The sequence below is a fragment of the Moschus berezovskii genome, chromosome 10 (genome assembly GCF_049115385.1).
Source record: "Moschus berezovskii isolate FMDL1 chromosome 10, NW_MosBer_1.0, whole genome shotgun sequence".
NCBI classification, from domain to species: domain Eukaryota; kingdom Metazoa; phylum Chordata; class Mammalia; order Artiodactyla; family Moschidae; genus Moschus; species Moschus berezovskii.
The window spans coordinates 109,111,303-109,129,927 of NC_142469.1; the positions used below are offsets into that span (position 1 = coordinate 109,111,303).

An 18,625-nucleotide genomic window follows, 5' to 3' on the forward strand; every position below is an offset into this window, starting at 1 on the left:
AATATTGACCGCATATGATTTGGTTTATTTCTGGGCTGTCTGTTCTATTGGTCTAACTGTCTGTTATTATGTTGGCTCCACCCTATTTTGATGACTATAGCTTTATAGTATAGCCTGAAATCAGGACGTGTGATTCCCCTCGCTTTCTTCTTCTTTCTCAGGGTTTCTTACACTATTCAGGGCCTTTTGTAGTTACACATAAATTTTAGAGGTGTTTTTTCTACTTCTATAAAAAAATGTCATTGGAATCTTGACAGGGATTGTATTGAATCTATAGATTTTGATAATATTGCTATTTTAACAAAATTAATTCTAATCAATGAATACAGAACACCTTTCCATTTATTGGTGTCTTTAATTTCTTTTGCTGATGTCTTGTAGATTTCAGAGTAGAGATCCTTTGCTTTCTTAGTAAAATTTGTTTCCAGTGATTTTGTTTTTGATGCTATTCTGAAATCAATTTCTTTATTTCTCTTTCAGAAAATTTGTTGTCAGTGTATAGAAACAGCACTGATTTTTATACGTTATTTGTTCATATCCTGCAATTTTACTGAAATCTTAGATTTTTTTTTGTTGAGTCTTTAGAATTTTCTTTATATACCATCAAATATAAATAAGGACAGTTTTACTTTCCCCTTTACAATTCGGATGCCCTTTGCTTCTTTTTCTTGCCTGACTGATCTGCTAGGACTCCCAACACTATGGAATGGGAATGGGAAGAGTAGGCTTGCCTTATCTCTCATCTTAGAGGCACTCTCAGCCTTGCACCATTGAGTGTGATGCTCGCTGTGAGCCTGGGGACACAAGTCAGGTCTGAGCGTGCACTGACCTCTCTGGTCTGCTGACAGGGGAAGCCACAGGCTGTGCTCTGTGTCCAAGACCCCTGCACGTGGGGCTGTTGAATGGGCTGTGGCTTAGGTGCTCTGGGTGGATTTCTGGTTTCAGGCTGAAGCCTGTGTTCAGTGATGAGCAGGGCTCTGAGTCCCTGCCCTGGATCAGCTGGAAAAGCAGCTCCAAGGCCAGGAAAGGTCTGGACTTTCTTAATTGAAGCCAACGTGCACCCCAAGCTCTCTGATCAGACAGAGTCACTGGCAAACCATCAGGCCCACCCACCTCTCAGCTCAAGTCCTGCTGGGCCACACAACTTCCAGGAGCCCTTGCCAGTCCTCTGGTCAGATGGGGCTGGGCGGCACCCTGCACATGGGTGGGGGTGTGCCCCGGCCCCCTTGCCCAGGCAGGAGAGGAGGGGCTGCTCCTGGCCACCCTCAGTTTCCCAGTCGGCTCTCCAGCCTGGAGATGCAAGGAGCTGCCATCAACCTTGGCACTGAGTTTGTCCCCTGCCTGTGGGCAGCAGAGAGCAGGCCACACTGGTCCCCAGCTTTGCTCTGGGGGCAACCTGCTCTGCCTGCCTCCCTCCCGGCTTGAGCGCAGCTGGGTGCACAGCTTGCAGGAGTCCTTGCCAGCCTCCTGGTCAGACGGGGCTGGCCAGCTGCCTGCTAGCGGGCGGGGCCGTGACTCAGCTCCTGCCTGGACCTGGGCAAACAGCTCTTAGGTCAGCAAAACTCCAGTCTGAGGATCTAAATCAGACGAATCCGCACCCAGCAAAGCAGCGCACAGTGCTGGGGGCTGTTTGGGGGAGGCTGCCCCCACCCTGGGTCTTGTCCCACTCGGGGGTCTGGAGGCTCGAGGGGGCCCCTCCACGTGGTGTGGTGCCAGTGGGGGAGGGGCAGCACGCTGAGCCTGTGGCCACCCTCTTACCCGGCACGGAGTCTCCTGGTCCCTGGGGTCAGGGCGCTGTGGCCTCCGCCCAGACTTCCAGGGTTTGCTCAGTGCTGTTCTGCTCTCCAAAGTGGTCAGTTGCCCTTCTTGTGAGGGGAGCGAAGTCAGGAAGGACCCGTGTCACCATCTTGGTGACATCACTCTCCCAAAATACTTCTTGGAAGAAACGTCCACCAGGAGGGCTTCCAAAGTGTTACTGCAAGGAGGACAGTGATGTGTGCTTTCCTCGCGACCCGGGGGACCCATGCTCAGAGGTGTACCCCGACTAACCCACGCCTACCTGCAGACGTGTGGTGGGACGGGCAGGGCAGGGGAATTTCCAGGAACCGAAAGGAAAGCTGTCTCGACCTTTCAGCAGCGACGGCGGTGTGTTGGCAGACCGTGAACCTGAAGCCCAGGACAGGGCAGATCTCAAGTGGCTAAAGAGATGCGGCACGAGTGACTCGAAGACATCAGCAATCATTTCACTCCTCAATGTTAACATCAATACCGGACCACTTGATTAGCGTCCCCAGTGGCTCAGGGGTGAAGCATCTGCCGGCAATGCAGGAGATGCAGGGTCGATCCTTGGGTTGGGAAGATCCCCTGGAGGAGGGCATGGCAGCCCAACTCCAGTATTCTTGTCTGGAGAATCTCCATCAACAGAGGAGCCTGGCGGGCTACAGTCCATGGGGTCGCAGAGAGTCCGACGTGACTGATCAATACCACTTTGCAGAAAAAGGATGATTTTGCAGACTTTCTTAAAGGTTCGTGATCACTTGCTGGATATAAAAGTGATGGAATGTTCTAGAGAATCGGGGAACGGCCGATACTGGCGTGATTCTACCAGTCACTAGGTGTCACTGTTTGGCTGCCAGTGTGGGCGTGCTCGGTCATGTCCAACTCTGTGTGACCCTAAAGACTGAAGCCTCCATGGTCCTCTGCTCATGGAATTCCCTGGGCAAGAATACCAGAGTGGGTTGCCATTGTCTCCTCCAGGGGATCGAACCCCAGTCTCCCGTGTCTCTTGCTTGGCAGGCAAGTTCTTTACCACTGAGCCACGGAAACATTCCGCTGCCCAAGTTCACCGAAAGCAATTTGGGGCTGAGAGCTAAAGAGCCCGTTTTAAATTGTGTTTATTTTTGGCTGTGCTGGGTCTTTGCTGCCACATTCTCTAATTGTGGAGAGCGGGGGCTGCTCTCTAGTTGAGTCTGAGCGTCTTGGTGCGGTGGCTTCTCCTGTCTGACTCTAGAGCACTCGGGCTTCCTAGTTGCAGCATCCAGCCTCAGGAGTTTCGGCTCTTGGGCTTAGCTGCTCCAAGGCATAAGGGTTACTCCCAGATCAGGGAAAGAACCTGTGTCCCCTGCAGTGGCAGGCAGATTCTTATCCATTGCATCACCCAGGAAGTCCAAGAATCGCATTTTAAATCAGCAGACTTCCTGCTAAGAAGCTAAACATTGCTCTGAGTTCAAGGGAAGTCCAATCAAATATTTGCTCTTTTAAAGGAATTGCTTATGTAAGAAAATTTATATCAACTTTCTTGACATTTAAATCTGACATCTTTATTAATAAAAACAGCACCAAATAAATGCAATTGTCCTATTCGTTAATTATACTTTAATCTACATAAAGAATTAAAATGTATATGTAGGGCCTGAAACAAATTATTGCCTAAGTTAATTCTTACACTTTGGAAATAAATGAACTTAATGCTTTGTTTTTAAGAAAAAAGAAAAGCAATTTATATTAGCATAACTCTAGCTTTAGAAAGTGTTTTTGAAACAGGAGGGAAGGGGGTGGGGTACAACCTTTGAAATAATGACAGGGCCCAGGGACACAACATGAACTGATTAGACTCAAATGAGTCCAAGGCGGCAAAGTCGACTTAGCCTAGACCTTGACCCTCAATATTACGCTCATTGTACTCAAGGCCACACTCGCCTGTTACTCCAGGGACCTCTTGACTTGCTTCTTCTGCATTCCAGTCCCTGACAATGAAAAGGGCTTTTTTTGTTCTTTTGGTATTAGCTCTAGAAGGTCTTATAGGTTGCCATAGAACCGTTCGACTTCAGCTTCTTTGGCATTACTGGTCGGGGCATAGACTTGGATTACTGTGATACTGAGTGGTTTGCCTCGGAAAGGAACCTAGATCGTTCTGTCATTTTGAGGTTGCACCCAAGTGCTGCATTTCGGACTCTTCTGTTGACCATGAGGGCGTCTCCATTTCTTCTAAGGGATTCCTGCCCACAGTATAGATACGATGGTTGTCTGAGTTATTCACCCATTCCCGTCCATTTCAGTTCACTGATTCCCAAGCGGTCGATGTTCAGTCTCGCCATCTCCTGCTGGACCACGTCTGGTTTACCTTGTCATGGACCTAACGTTCCAGGTGATATTGCTCTTTACACCATTGGGCTATACTTTCACCACCAGACACATCTTCAACAGAGTGTTTTTTCCCCATTGGCCCAGCCACTTCATTCTTTCTGGAGTTATTAGTAATTGCCCTCAGCTCTTCCCCAGCAGCATATTGGATGCCTGCCGACCTGGGGGGCTCATCTTCCGGTCTCATACCTTTTTGACTTTTCTTACTGTTCGTGGGGTTTTTTCAGCACCTCAGCAAGCGAAATGACCCTCAGAAGTGCCATGACAGTTGCAAGGTGGGCCATCAAAACCACAAAATGAGCAGTGGCCCAATGCCTAGAAATTTCCACCCCTTCCCCAAAATAATTGGAATAATCCTCCCACCCATCAGCCTACGAATTTACCCAGCTCGTAAAAGCCAATCACACCTCATTTCGAGGTGGCCCTCGCCCTCTGAGGCAGCCCACACTCTGATCTGTGGGGTGTGCTCCTCTCTGAAAAAATCCACTTCTCACCTCTCACTTCGTCTCCCACGGAATTCTTTCTGAGATGAGACATCAGGAACCTGAGCTTCATCAAGTCCTGAAACCAGGCGTGTGCTCTCTCGGTTGGAAGACCGTGGGTTTGGGCCAGGTTCAAGCCCCAGTCTGAGGGGAATGGTTTCTTCTTCTCAGAGCACGTCTTCCAAAGCAGCTAAATCCTTAGAGCAGCTGGCTCACCTGCTGGCCCCGAGTTGAGATGGTCCAGGCCGCGGGGACGATGTCACTGGAGCTGGTGGGGGTCTCTCCTGGGTCCAGTTCCCCCTCTGCCAAGCCGTCACTTAGACAGCAGAGACCCTCCTCAGGGCCTCTGCTGACATGGGGCCAGAAAAAGACGAGAAACAGTCCAAATGCTTTCACCCTCACAGCACTTGTGACAGTATCAGTGCCCAGACCTTGTGAGATTCCAGGTCTCCTCTGCCCTCTGGATTCTTAGCATCCACTTGCACCGGGTCCATCTGGGCTGCCTGACTGTACACCCAGAACCTTCCAGGGGGATTGCAGAGGCCCTGGCCTGCACACACCCTCATGCTGAACGGAGGCAGGAGGGACGGGGCAGGGCACAGCCTCAGAAGACCTGCCCGGCCATCAAGGACCCCACGTGAACAGGTTGGAACGACTGGGCCCAAGATGGAGGAAGATTCAACTTCCCCTGGTCCTTGAGCCTCTCTCTGACACATCAGCTAAATGACACTCCCACGGGCAGCATCCCAGTCCCCAGGCTGATCATGAGAGGTCAGAAAGTGGGCAGTGGGGCGGGGAGAGCACCCCCAGTCATTAGCCCATGAAATCGCCCAGCTCGTAGACTCGAACCACCCCACACCTCGGGCGCTCCTGCTGTATCAGAGGAACCACACTCTGTCTGTGGACTGAGCACCTCCCTCGCTGACCTGCTTGCCCGTTACTGTGGCCCGCTCTTGAATTCTTCCCGGCTGGGAGCCGAGGACCCTCATGGCAGCCGTCCCGGGACTCAGTCGAGACCTGGGGTGTGAGCATCCTCTCAGGCCCCACTGTTCTGCAACATCTTTGCGAAGGAAGAGGAAGAGGGCGATCTTTCCCTTCTCTCCCATTTTCCCTTTCATTACAAAAGTGTAGCCCACTTATCTCTCCAAACAGAGCCCCTCACCTGCCTGCCTGTGCCCCTCAGAGTGTCCTATATTAATACATCTGCTTCTCACGCACCACTCTGCCTCGCGCTGAATTCCTTCTGGGCTGAGACATACAGAACCTGGGCTTCAGGTCCTGAAACAAGGTGTATGACTTCAGTTCGAAGATTGTGGGTTCGAGTCCCAGCTGAGGAGTTGAGTTTAAGTCCCCCCCGAAGCCAGACACTGCGGGTTGGAGGTCATCCAGAGGAGGGCGGTTTCGGAACCATAGTGGAGGAGGCTGGCAGGGCACGGCCAGCACTTCTGACATGCCTCACACTTGCTGCGACAGCTGTGCGACAGCATGGGTCGGGGGCACCGTGATGGGGGCTGCTGGAGAAGGACAGACTCACGCACACACAGACAAGTACGCACGGGCACGCACGCACACACACGCCATGCCCACACGCATGCACACCTTTCCTTTCCCAAAGGTATAACCTTGCTCCCTGCTCAAGGTGCCCTCTGCTGCCTTAGGCAGAGAACTGCTTTCACAACCTTCCACGCACCTGTTGGGTGCCTGCCCCACACCAGGTACCCCCCAGGAGCCGGGGCCCCGCACTGCCAGCGTGGTGAGAGCCCCCATCCTAGAGGAGGAACAGGAAATAGACAACTTAGCAAAGAGAGAAATCAGACAAAGGCAGGGGAGATGTGCGTGTCATCCCCCAAACAGAGCAGGGAACCTGACCGAAAACTTGGAGACGAGTCCTACCGGGATCCCACCCCCACGTCTCCATGAAGCTGGCCGAGTAACCGCAAGCCCCGATACAGCCACTCAGCTCCCTGGATGCAAACCCAGGCAGATTTCTCTGGGTTGGAAACCCACAGCCCCGGGTCTGCCGTTCACAGACCAGCTCGGCGAGCCCCGCGGAGGAGAGCAGGTGGCCCTGGCAAGGCAGGCGGACTGCCGAGGAGCCGGACACCACAGATGGACAGCGAGGGCCCAGCCCCCACGGGCTCCCGAAGCCCAGATGCAGGCAAGGGGGACGATGCTGATGGTATGTTTTCTCCACAGGCCAGGCCACAGCGGGGTAAGAGTACGCAGGTAAACCTCTGAAGATGATTTTGTGCCTCTGCTCCCCCAACACGCAAACATCCATACAATTTGAATTTTGTCCCCAAACTAAACAACGCCACCCTCCGCCGATTTTACCTAGTTCCGTGGCCTCCTTAGTTCCATTGTAGCACACAGCTTCTTACCCTTGGAGAGTGTCTGAACCCTGAGATACTTCCCTGGTTGGCTTTTGGTTGCAAAAGAAATTGCTCTTTTCAATGGTACCGTGGGCAAGTGTGTCGTAATACTAGTTTTCGCTCCAGCAAGTGGCAGGACCTGTTTGTAAATTGCAGAGCCCCTGGCAGCTGCTGACCTGGGAACTTCTGAACTCTTTGGGAAAAAAAATTTGCTGGCGAGATGTAGAGAGACTACAGAGAGACTGGGGGTGATTAAATGAGAACATTGTGTAAAGATCGCTACTGGAAACGATTGTGTGGGTTCTAAATAAAAATGGTAGGAAATCATTGGCTGCTCATATCCTCCTGCGCTCCCTGATGAGCTCTGCCTTCCCTGAGCCCCACCAATGCATGGGCCGGCCTTCGGGGGTGAAGTGGTCCCACTGCCCCACCCTGGTCATCCGTCCTCCCGCTACCTGCCCACTGGACCGACAGTTCCCTGAGGCCTGGCCTGTCTAAAGGCAGCTGGAGGCTGGCAGACAGCGGTGCAGATGGCCTCCCCGTGTCCAGCAAGCTTCCCAGGGGCTGCAGGGGCCTGAGGCCTGGACGCAGAGAAGAAGCAGGGCTGCCTCCCAGCTGGGAATCATGTGGCTAAGGGCCCGGCCAGCAGGATGGACAGCCCTTTCTCTGCCCCAGAGAGAGCTGCCTGTCTCTAGGGCATCACCATGTACCCGCTCATCTCAAGCAGTCTGGTCACTTCCTGTCTTCCGTGCCAGGGACCTGGGAGTGGCAGCGGGGAGGGGAAGGGCACTCCTGCTCAGGCCAGGCGAGGGCAGGTTGATGACAAGCTCTGAGGACTGGACTAGACGGGAGTCACAAGGGGGAGAGTTCTATGCAGACAGTGAGCCTCCCGCAGGTCTGGCCTCTGTGGTCTGAGTGAGCCGAGTGTACAGTGCCCCCGAAGAGGGACAGCCAGCTGGGGGGCAGGCAGAGCCTCTGTGACTGGCATCTTTCCTGAACCATCTTCCACGGCCGAGAGGCAGCGACACGCCCACCACAGCAATGGCCGTCCGAGCCAGGATGGGACTCTGCACCAGGACCCGGGCTCGTCCTGGGGAAGGGTCCGGACGTGGGCGCCACAGTCAAAGGAAGGGTTCTCAAGGAATCCCAAACATCCTGCTTCTTAAACCCTGGGCGCAGCCGAGTAACAGTGTGACGTCTCACTGTGTCTGACCCGTGGCTCGGGAAGCGCCTCTCCCCTGGACGGCTCGAATGAGGACGGGCTGGGGTGACGGGCGCCTCCTGTCTCCACCTCCCCTCGCCCCCTCCCCAGCCTGGGTGCGCCAGGCCTGCTCTCAATAGCTTTCCTTCACGGTGCTCACACTGCAGTTCCTTTATTTCCCAGGAGCTGAGAACTCTGTGTCTTAAGAGCTGGTCATGAGCTCTGCCGAGCATCTCACTGTGTCTGGGAGGCGGGGGGCCGTGGTCCAGGGGCCGCAGCAGAAAACTACACAGATGGGGGCTCCCTGGGCTGCAGTAGAAGGGGTATGCGGGTTTGCAGAGCTCAGGGCATGCCCCCCGAGTCTCACCCCCACCTTGGGGTTAGGAGAGCCTGAGGTGTGCTGCTGGGGTCCTCCCCAGGCTGGGGACTGCAGCTGTCCATCCGTCCAACTGTAGCCCTGTCCCTAGGACTGACAGGCATTTCTCTCCATGCTTTGCACTTGGCCTTCACTACCTATTTTTTGGATTTAGTAAACAGACAGACTCTACCAAACAAGATGATGCCTGACTTGTGGGTATTACACTCCCAGGACACTCTGGGAGATTCTGACTCTACAGAATCATTTCCTGAAGTGCCCTGGGTTCCAGAAGAGACCGCAATGGTTGAAAGATTTGCAAATGACTGTATTTTTGGCCTCCTAAGTGATGTTGACATTGCTCGTTGGAAGTTCCTTCCCGCGACCACCATACTCTCAAAACTTCAGCAGTTGTAACGTCTCTCGCCCTGTGATGGGTCTCTGGTCCTGCAGGCCCAGTGCTGAGCAATGAGGACTTGAGCCTCGTGGTGCCGAGACCGGAGGTGGTTTGTGTCCCCTCTCTCATAGGAGCCCCTGGAGGGCTTGCTGAAGGACGCTTGTGGGACCAGCCTTGCCTGGACAGCTCGCCTGGTTCAACCACTGCTCCGTCTCCTTCACAACGAAGACATACTTTTAGATGTCTTCTTTCAGTCCCACTCCAAGGAAAAGATGGCCCCAACTCCGAAAGTGCCAAAGCAAAGTTCTTGGGCAGGAAGGCAGAAGGTTGGGGCCCACTCCAGAGGGCCACGCACCACCCTTGCTGGTTCAGTTTACCCATGCACGGGGGTAGGGCAGGAGTCCAGAGGACACTGGCGGGCATGAGGCCATCCCTGGGACGGGGCAGGGAGGAGCGGGGCAGGTGTGGTCCCCGGGCCTGGTGACCCTCCCCCGCCTCTGGCACCACTGTCTGGATTCACCCGCAATCTTGGGTGAGATGGGGTGCTCATCACACCAGCTCTTTCTTCATGTCACCTGCCAGGGACAGACAATGCTCAGTAACCTTGGCTTCATATGTTCAAACTCTGAACACAAAATATCAGCTTACTGGCAAGAAGAACTTCACGAGGAAACTGTAATGTTAAAAAAATCATATTTTTCTTGTAATTGACTAAGTTCTCAATGACAGGTGCATATTCAATGTCCCATCAAAGTCCCCGTGCTCACAGAACCATCAAAGTCTGCATGGTCACACAGAGCCACCAGTTAAGTTCAGGAGCGATTTTCCCTGGAATCCCCAGTCGCTCATCTGAAGCCAGCTTTATGCAGGCTCAGCCGGAGGCCTGCTTCAACCACTGCTGTTCCCGCAAACACAAGATGCGGAGCAATCCTGTCCTGTTCTGCTTCCTCCAGTGATGGGGGCCTGGATTCACTGCTTCCCCCTCCTCCTCCCAGTGGGGCTCCTCCTGGGGGGTCTCACGGTAGCTGTTCACACTGGCTTCCCTGAATATTAGCTATTCATCTGTGGAGCACGTTTACCATGGGCCAGGGATGAGCAGGAACTGAGACGAGAACCCAACAAAGGGGTGAGCAGTCTGGGTCCTTGAGCCCCTGGCCCTCCCACCCGGGGGTCCAGACAAATCCACGGGCCGTATGTGATGAACGAGAAGGCCTGTGACATACAGGTGATCCTGTGACAACGAGAGCAGGGGGCTTCAGGGAGTGGCGTCTACGCGGAAACCCAGGGATGAACTCTCCAGCAGAAACAGGCGCGGGTTGTTCACAAAGCAAAGGCACTCAGCGGCCGGCAGGCAGGCGGGGGAAGGAACTGGGGAGCAGGCGGGGGTCCTTCAGGACTGGAGAGTAACGGGATACAAGCCGCTTGGACTCCCTCAGCACGGCTGCACGGAGACAGCGTCTTCCCCTCGCCTTGTTTTTAAATGTCTCCTACTCTGACACCCAGCCACCGCCTCTGTTCCTCGCCCAGCCTCACTACTGTCACCACTGCAGGCCCCAGCAACACCATCCTCATCCCCTGTCCCCGCCCTTCTGAAACAAGCTCCATCTCCAGCCACAGTGATGGATCCAAAATAGAAACTGGATCGTGTTCCTTAAAAACTTTAACTCTATCTTTTTTTAATGAAAAAATTCCAGCTCCTTGACAGGGCGAACAAACCTCTGAGTCCGCCCGCACCGTGTTGCCCCATCCTTGTTCCTACTGCTGGACAAGGTGCCCGTGCTGGGTCTGGGGAACGTCCCGCTCTGCCTTCTCAGCTTGGCTAACTTCACCTCTTCTTGGAAGATTCCACATCCGAGTCAGTTCCTTCAGAAATCCTCCCTTGGAGGCTGTCCGTCTTGGTGAATCCCTCCTTGAATTGCTGGTTCCGAAACAGCATCCCCCTAGTGTCTGAGTCTGTCTGTTCCACCGAGTTCCTGTAAGTGACTTTTCTCTCTTTATATTCACGGGTCAGTGAGTGTGCGCGTGAATGCCACATTTCCTCAGTCGCGTCCGACTCTTTGAGACCCCGTGGACTATAGCCAGCCAGGCTCCTCTGTCCATGGGATTTCCCAGGCAAGAAGACTGGAGTGGGTTGCCATCTCCTCCTCCAGGGGATGTTCCTGACTCAGGGATCAAACCCTGCTTTGCAGGCAGATTCTTTACAAATGCAGCACCTGGGAAGCCAGCACAGTGCCTCAAAATAGAAAACCATGGAGTCTGCAAAAGATCTGGTGAATTCATTCAAATAATTACAAAGGGAGTTTGTCTGAGCTGCTCATATCACCTCCTTACAAATCACACGTGAACAAGTATCTTCAACAGCTTGCCACTGTTTTCTGACTTCTGTACCTACAAGATATCGCCAGATGTTTTGTAAACCAAACAAACCAAACCAGACTATAAACTGATGGAATGGAAGAAGGCTGAGGTAGAGCCAGGGAGGGTTTAAGCCACCAAAATGATTTTTTAAATTTAATTTAAGTCAGGACTCAACTTGGAGCAACCAAATGAGCAGGGTCTGAGTTGTTTTCTAATCCTCCATCTTCACATACTACGTGCACTGGGTTTAATTTAGAATCCAGAGCAGAGAATAGCAATTTTCAAGAGAGCTAATTCCCCTTTACTCTTTTGCTAGTCACTCACTGGTGTCTGACTTTGTGACCCCATGGACTGTAGCCCGCCAGGCTCCTCTGACCAAGGGATTCTCTAGGCAAGAATACTGGAATGGGCAGCCTATCCCTTCTCTTCCCAACCCAGGAATCCGACCAGGGTCTCCTGCATTACAGGCGGATTCTTTACCATCTGAGACACAAGGGAAGCTCCCCTTTGCTTTTATTTCACAGCCCAAGACTTGTGGTGAAAGTTCCAGAGGGCCTCTTTGGGCAGAGGCTCGGTGAAGGACCCACATGGAAACAGGCCAGGCCAGGCCAGCCTCCGGGGCAGGAGAAACTCCAACAGGCGCAGGAGAAGGCCGAGAAGCTTCGTCACCCCTCGCCCCAGCCCGCCCACACCCTTGCCTAGGCTCCGCCCCCAGCCGGCCCTGACCCCGCCCCAGCCAGCCCCGGCCACGCCCCTACCAGCTCGGCCACGCCCAGTCCAGGCCCCACCCAATCCCTTCTTGCCTGGATCCAGCACAGATGCCTGGTTCTGCAAGGGGAAGGGCACAGTCAGAGACACTGGCACGTGTGGGCCACGGACACCAGACCGCCTCCTGGGAGTTCAGGAGTCCTGGCGCAGGTCTGTGTTCACAAGTGGTTTTCAGAGAATGGATAGGCACCACCTCATACTTTCAACTTGTTCATATTCTTATAACTTAGGCACATCTCAAGATATAGAAGAATTAAAAAACAAATCTTATCTGAGAAATTCACTTATTCACTTGAAATTTAGTTCAAAAATATTGTAACTACTGAAATAAACTTATTTTGTCAGTATTGTGCTTTTTTTATCCTAATTTTGTTGTTCTTTGCAGCTTCTTTTTATTTTGTTGAATTTATACTGGGTTGGAGGAAGCACAAGCTGGAATCAAGATTGCCAGGAGAAACATCAATAATCTCAGACACACAGATGACACCCCTCTTATGGCAGAAAGTGAAGAAGAACTAAAGAGCCTCTTGATGAAAGTGAAAGAGGAGAGTGAAACAGTTGGCTTAAAGCTCAACATTCAGAAAACTAAGATCATGGCATCCGGTCCCATCACTTCATGGGAAATAGATGGGGAAACAATGGAAACAGTGGCTGACTTTATTTTTCTGGGCTCCAAAATCACTGCAGGTGGTGATTGCAGCCATGAAATTAAAAGACGCTTACTCCTTGGAAGGAAAGTTATGACCAACCTAGATAGCATATTAAAAAGCAGACATTATTTTGCCAACAAAGGTCCCTCTAGTCAAGGCTATGGCTTTTCTAGTGGTCATGCATGGATGTGAGAGTTGGACTATAAAGAAAGCTGAGCGCCGAAGAATTGATGCTTTTGAACTGTGGTGTTGCAGAAGACTTTTGAGAGTCCCTTGGACTGCAAGGAGATCCAACCAGTCCATTCTAAAGGAGATCAATCCTGGGTGTTCATTGGAAGGACTGATGTTGAAGCTGAAACTCCAATACTTTGGCCACGTGATGCGAAGAACCGACTCATTGGAAAAGACCCTGATGCTGGGAGGGATTGGGGGCAGGAGGAGAAGGGGACGACAGAGGATGAGATGGTTGGATGTCATCACTAACTTGATGGCCATGGGTTTGGGTGGACTCCAGGAGTTGGTGATGGACGGGGAGGCCTGGCGTGGGGTCTCAAAGAGCCGGACACGAATGAGTGACACTGAATTGAACTGAATATTTGTTTTCATACTCCATTTTCTATTTTATATGTTACGCATTCTTTTTCTACTCCTTTAATCGTGATCCCTGACTTTCAGCTTACCTTAAGTTAATGAATGTCTTAACTTTCCATTTGAATAATAAGAATTTAAGAACATCCTTCCCAGTTTTTTTGTTGCTGTTTTCTATTAACTGTTTTCAATTTAACCTCCCAAATTAAGCTTCTTCTTTTCCATGGACGATGTTAGTTTGCATTTCCCTGTATGCTCAATGGTGTCTTTGCTCATCATTCCGTCTTAACTATCAGCCCTTCCTACAGGATGACTTCCCTTTTCTGGAAGTTTGTTCTATAGAATTTGCTTTAGTGAGTTCTTGGATTGTAAAACCTCCCAGTTTTTTGTTTGTTTGTTCTAATCTTAAGCTGTATTTATGGCACTGGGCATATAATTCTAGATGAACATCTATTTTCCGCCAGAACTTAGATTCGAAATGAAAGTTTGCCAGGCAGAGAGAGGTGGGCAGAAGCAGGCTCCTGTTCCTCCTCTCAGAGCGTCTCCAGTTCTTGCAGCCCGAGCAGGCGTTGTGTGTCCTGTTCTGCCAGCGACTGTCGTAACGGTGAGTCTGTTGTGTCGTCACTGAACAGTGATGGGGTTTGTCGCTGAGCAAGGTGCCCTCCCCTCACTGCACGTTAGCACATGCCGGTCTCTGCGACGAAAGCTCTGCGCCCGTGAGTGCGGCTCACTCTCACAATCCGCCCCTCACTCTTGTTTGGGTTTTGCCAAGCACCGCACAGTGTCCACTTTGCAAGGATGAGACCGAAGGACACAGGTGGTGTTGCGCCCTGGAACACAAGATGGGGGACGGACTCTGCCCCTGACACCGAAGCCCGGCGCTTCCAGCACATACCGTCGGACAGTCTCTGAGCTGCCTTCATCGTCCTTCGGATGAAGGACGTTCCAACTTTCAAGTCACAGAGCAGCTTCCAATAACTGTACAAGTGCAATCTGGTGCAAAATCAGAGTTTAGTTTTCTCTTTGTTAAAAAGAACAAGATTTTCTTCGACTATTGTTCTGCTCTTGATAAGAGATTGTGAAAAGTTCTTCTTCACCTTTTGGGTTATCTGCCTGGAAAGCAAAGATTTTGCACCCTATCAAAATCTCCTATGCTTTGTGTCCTTCTCAGGTCTTTGATTACTTGGGAGAATTGAGTCTTCGCAATATTAAAACAGCTAAGTTTTATTCATAATTATATACACTTTTGTGCATGCTAAGTCATTTTAGTCCTGTCTGACTCTGTGACCCTATGGACTGTAGTCCACCAGGCTCCTCTGTCCATGGAATTCTCGAGGCAAGAATATTGGAATGGGTTGCTCCCCTTCTCCAGGGGATCTTCCTGACCCAGAGATCTAACCCTTGTCTCCTGCATTGCAGGCAGATTCTTTTCCTTCTGAGTAACCAGGGAAACTCCCAAAACTTCTGTATTTGCCTTTAAAATCTCACATTGTCACCTTGTTCCAACAGATAATTAAACATTTTTTATCAATGATTTATGATCCTATTTGATCAAATGTTCAAAACTGTTGACATTTTGGACAACTTCCCCAAATCAAATTCTAAATGGAATCTTTTGACCTCAAATTGACGTTGAAATTTCCCGGAGAGAAATATCTCAATTTGATGAATTCTTGTTTTCTTTTTAAAATTTTATTGAAATATAGTTGATGCATAATGCCTTGTTAATTTCTGCTGTACAGTGAAGTGTTTCAGATACATACATACATTATTCTCTTTAAAATATTCTTTCCCATTATGGTTTATCACAGAATATTGAATATATTTCCTGTGCTAAGCAGTTGTTGTTTAGTTGCTAAATGACTCTATGCAACGGCTAACTACAAATTGGCACTTATCAAGAGCATCATCAAAGACAGAACAACAAAGGCATCTGCCTCTGTGGAGGTTGAACACCCTGTGCTATAGCTGTTGACCTTCAACATGCCCTGAGGAAGTTCAGGATGGCGTGAGGCACTCACTGCTCTAGGGAATCTGGTGGGACAGGTCTTTCGATAGTTGGATGTTTTTAGGAATAGATTTTATGGTCTCAATCCTTGCATCTCCTCATATCTAGAGAAGCACTGAATCCCTTCGTGGTGACATCAGATCCTCATGACTGAGGATCAAAAAGCATTTTGTAAAATGAGTGCTCCATGGTAGTGAGCTCCCCCTCCACCAAAGCCTGATATATTGGCCCCCCACCGCCGCTTCAGCGCAGACTCAGACACGACCCCATAGACTGAAGCCCACTCGGTGCCTCTGTCCACAAGTCATCCTGACAAGAACACTGGCGTGGGTTGCTATTTCCTTCTCCTTCCTTTTTCTTTTAATATTTGTTTCTATTTATTTGTTTGGCTGTGCTGGGTCTTACTTGCAGCATGCAGGGTCTTTGGTTGAGGCATGCAAGATTTTCTTTTTTCCGGTTGCAGCATACAGGATCTAGTTTCTAAGAGAAGCTGAGCACAGACAGTCAGCAAGTCTTTCAGCTGAAGCCCAGCGTGGCAGTCCTGCCCCTGCCCTGCCTTTTCTCCGTCCCATCTCTCCCAGTTCTGGGCAGTGAGCACTCTCCCCACTTCTGCTCTGTGCTCCCCTAAGCTCTTAAGACTCAGAACAACACATGAGGAAGACCAACCAGACCAAAATTGTTCTTCCTTATGAAAAATGGATAAAAGACAAACAACCGCTGCCTCTGGGAGGAAAGAATCTCAAACCAAGAGAAATTTGCCAAATGTCCCCCAAGTCATGAGCCAAGAAATTAGCCCCATGCTTTCTCCTGCTAATGTAATTTTAGAAAAGAGATAAAGGACTCTTACCACTCAGTTTCCACCAGATCCTGCAGGCAGAGCTCCAAGAGGCTAGTTCAGTTCAGTTCAGTTCAGTTGCTCAGTCGTGTCCGACTCTCTGCGACCCCATGAATCACAGCACGCCAGGCCTCCCTGTCCATCACCAACTCCCGGAGTTCACTCAAACTCATGTCCACAGAGTCGGTGATGCCATCCAGTCATCTCATTCTCGGTTGTCCCCATCTCCTCCCACCCCCAATCCCTCCCAGCATCAGAGTCTTTTCCAGTGAGTCAACTCGCCAAGAGGCTAACTGACCATAAAAATGCTTACCTTCTTTTATCAGGAGTTTCAGGCTCTCTGAGCCTCAGCAGCCTTGGGGCAAGGAGTGTTCCATCAGTAAGTTGAATCCAGCCATCTACACCGCCAACCACTGTGAAGGAAGAAACTGTCCTCCACCCTTTTAGGTTCATTTGGCCAATCTAAGAATTAACACGAGACAGATCAATTGGAGAAAACCACACAAAATTTAAAAAATGTGTATACATCAGTCAGTTCAGCTCAGTAGCTCGGTCGTATCCGACTCTTTGTAACCCCATGGACTGCAGCACGCCAGGCTTCCCTGTCCATCACCAACTCCCAGAGCTTGCTCAAACTCATGTCCATTGAGTCAGTGATGCCATCCAATCATCTCATCCTCTGTCGTCCCCTTCTCCTCCTGCCCTCAATCTTTCCCAGCATCATGGGCTTTTCCAATGAGCTAGCTCTTCACATGAGGTGACCAAAGTATTGGAGTTTCAGCTTTAGCATCAGTCCTTCCAATGAACACCCAGGATTGATCTCCTTTAGAATGGACTGGTTGGATCTCCTTGCAGTCCAAGGGACTCTCAAGAGTCTTCTCCAACACCACAGTTCAAAAGCATCAATTCTTCAGTGCTCAGCTTTCTTTATAGTCCAACTCTCTCATCCATACATGACCACGGGAAAAACCATAGCTTTGACTAACTGACCTTTGTTGGCAAAGTAATGTCTCTGCTTTTTAATATGCTTTCTAGGTTGATCATAACTTTTCTTCCAAGGGGCAAGTGTCTTTTAATTTCAAGGCTGCAGTCACCATTTGCAGTGATTTTGGCGTCCAAGAAAATAAAGTCCACCACTGTTTCCATTGTTACCCCGTCTATTTGCCATGAAGTGATGGGACCATGGATGCCTTGGTCTTAATTTTTTGAATGTTTAGTTTAAAGTCAGCTTTTTCGCTCTCCTCTTTCACTTTGGTGTCTGATTAGTTGCTCAGGCATGGTTGACTCTTTGTGACCCCACAGACTGTAGCCCGCCAGGTTCCTCTGCCCAGGGAATTATCCAGGCAAGAATATTGGAGCGGGTTGCCATTTCCTACTCCAGGGGGTCTTCCCAACCCAGGGATCAAACCGAAGTCTCCTGCTGCTCCTGCATTGACAGGCAAATTCTTTACCACTGAGCCAGCTGGGAGAAACACAAGAAAACTGAGTAATTTACCAAAATCGCCAGAGCCCTCACCTCAAATACCATGTTCAGCGAAATACAAAAGATGTTGGGGGTCTGAGACTTCAAAGGCAATTCGCATGGATATAGTGTCAACTAGAAGTTGGCACTTGCCAAGAGCATCTGCCAGTAACTGAACAGCAAGGGCATTTGCCATCTGGCCCCGCAGAGACTGAACTTTGCGTTGCTAGAGCTTCCAGCCTACAGCACTCTCTGAGGGAGTTCAGGGTGGAGGAGGAGGCACTCGATGCTGCAAGGAAACTGGTGGAACAGGCCTTTAGGAAGAGATTTTCAGGAACTGATTTCATGATCCCAGTCGTCGCATCTCATCATATCTACAAGAGCCCTGAATCCCCCAGCTCCTGGTGACTAGAGGAACACCTCTCGTAAAGTAAGCGCTTGACTGCACTGAACTCCCCCTTCACGAAAATCTTGTGTATCGACCTCCCCGCACTGCCGCCTGAGAGCAGACTCGGAGCTATCTGAGGTGCTGTCTCCCGGGCTGCAGTCCTCATTTGCTGCAAATAAAACTTGGTTCAAAACTCTCACAGTGTGCAGTTTTTAGCTGACAATAGAAAAACAAATATTGGGTAAATTAACGTTCGTTTGACCAGCAGAAACAATGGGACATGGAGGGGAATTTCAGCAAAGTCGTCCTGAGGATAACCGTAGATATGACCGGCTGAGGGTGACCGCAGATATAACCGAGTATGACACCCTGTAAACAGCTGCAGGGAGGAGAAGGGCACAGCCCCTCTGGAGGCTGCCCACAGCGAGGAAACGTTTGACTTCATTTCCTCCTGTTTTAGTATGAAAGAAGCTGAGCTCTAACTCAGGCAAGATGCTTCTTTGGGACATGAGTCCACTGCTCTCTTGGTTTGCTGGCTTTCTGAATAAAGTTGCTATTCTTTGCCCAAATAATAATAGCAGCAACACAAAATCCTGTAGACAGATTTCCCCTGTTTAC

At 50.5% G+C, this 18,625-nt stretch overlaps 1 protein-coding gene across 4 annotated transcripts in view; it reads right to left on the reverse strand.

Moving 5' to 3' along the window:
- The window catches only part of UNC93A (unc-93 homolog A), a 37,131-nt gene extending 30,064 nt beyond the window's left edge, over nucleotides 1-7,067 (reverse strand). The window contains exon 1 of one of the 4 annotated variants that reach the window (XM_055433501.2): nucleotides 6,960-7,067. The gene's annotated coding sequence lies outside the window, so the exon portion shown is untranslated. Of the gene's footprint in view, nucleotides 1-1,758; nucleotides 2,409-6,959 lie in introns of those variants that run through there. The other 3 variants (XM_088840899.1, XM_088840898.1, XM_088840897.1) reach the window with 3 other exon arrangements.
- Between the last annotated feature and the right edge of the window lie 11,558 nt (nucleotides 7,068-18,625).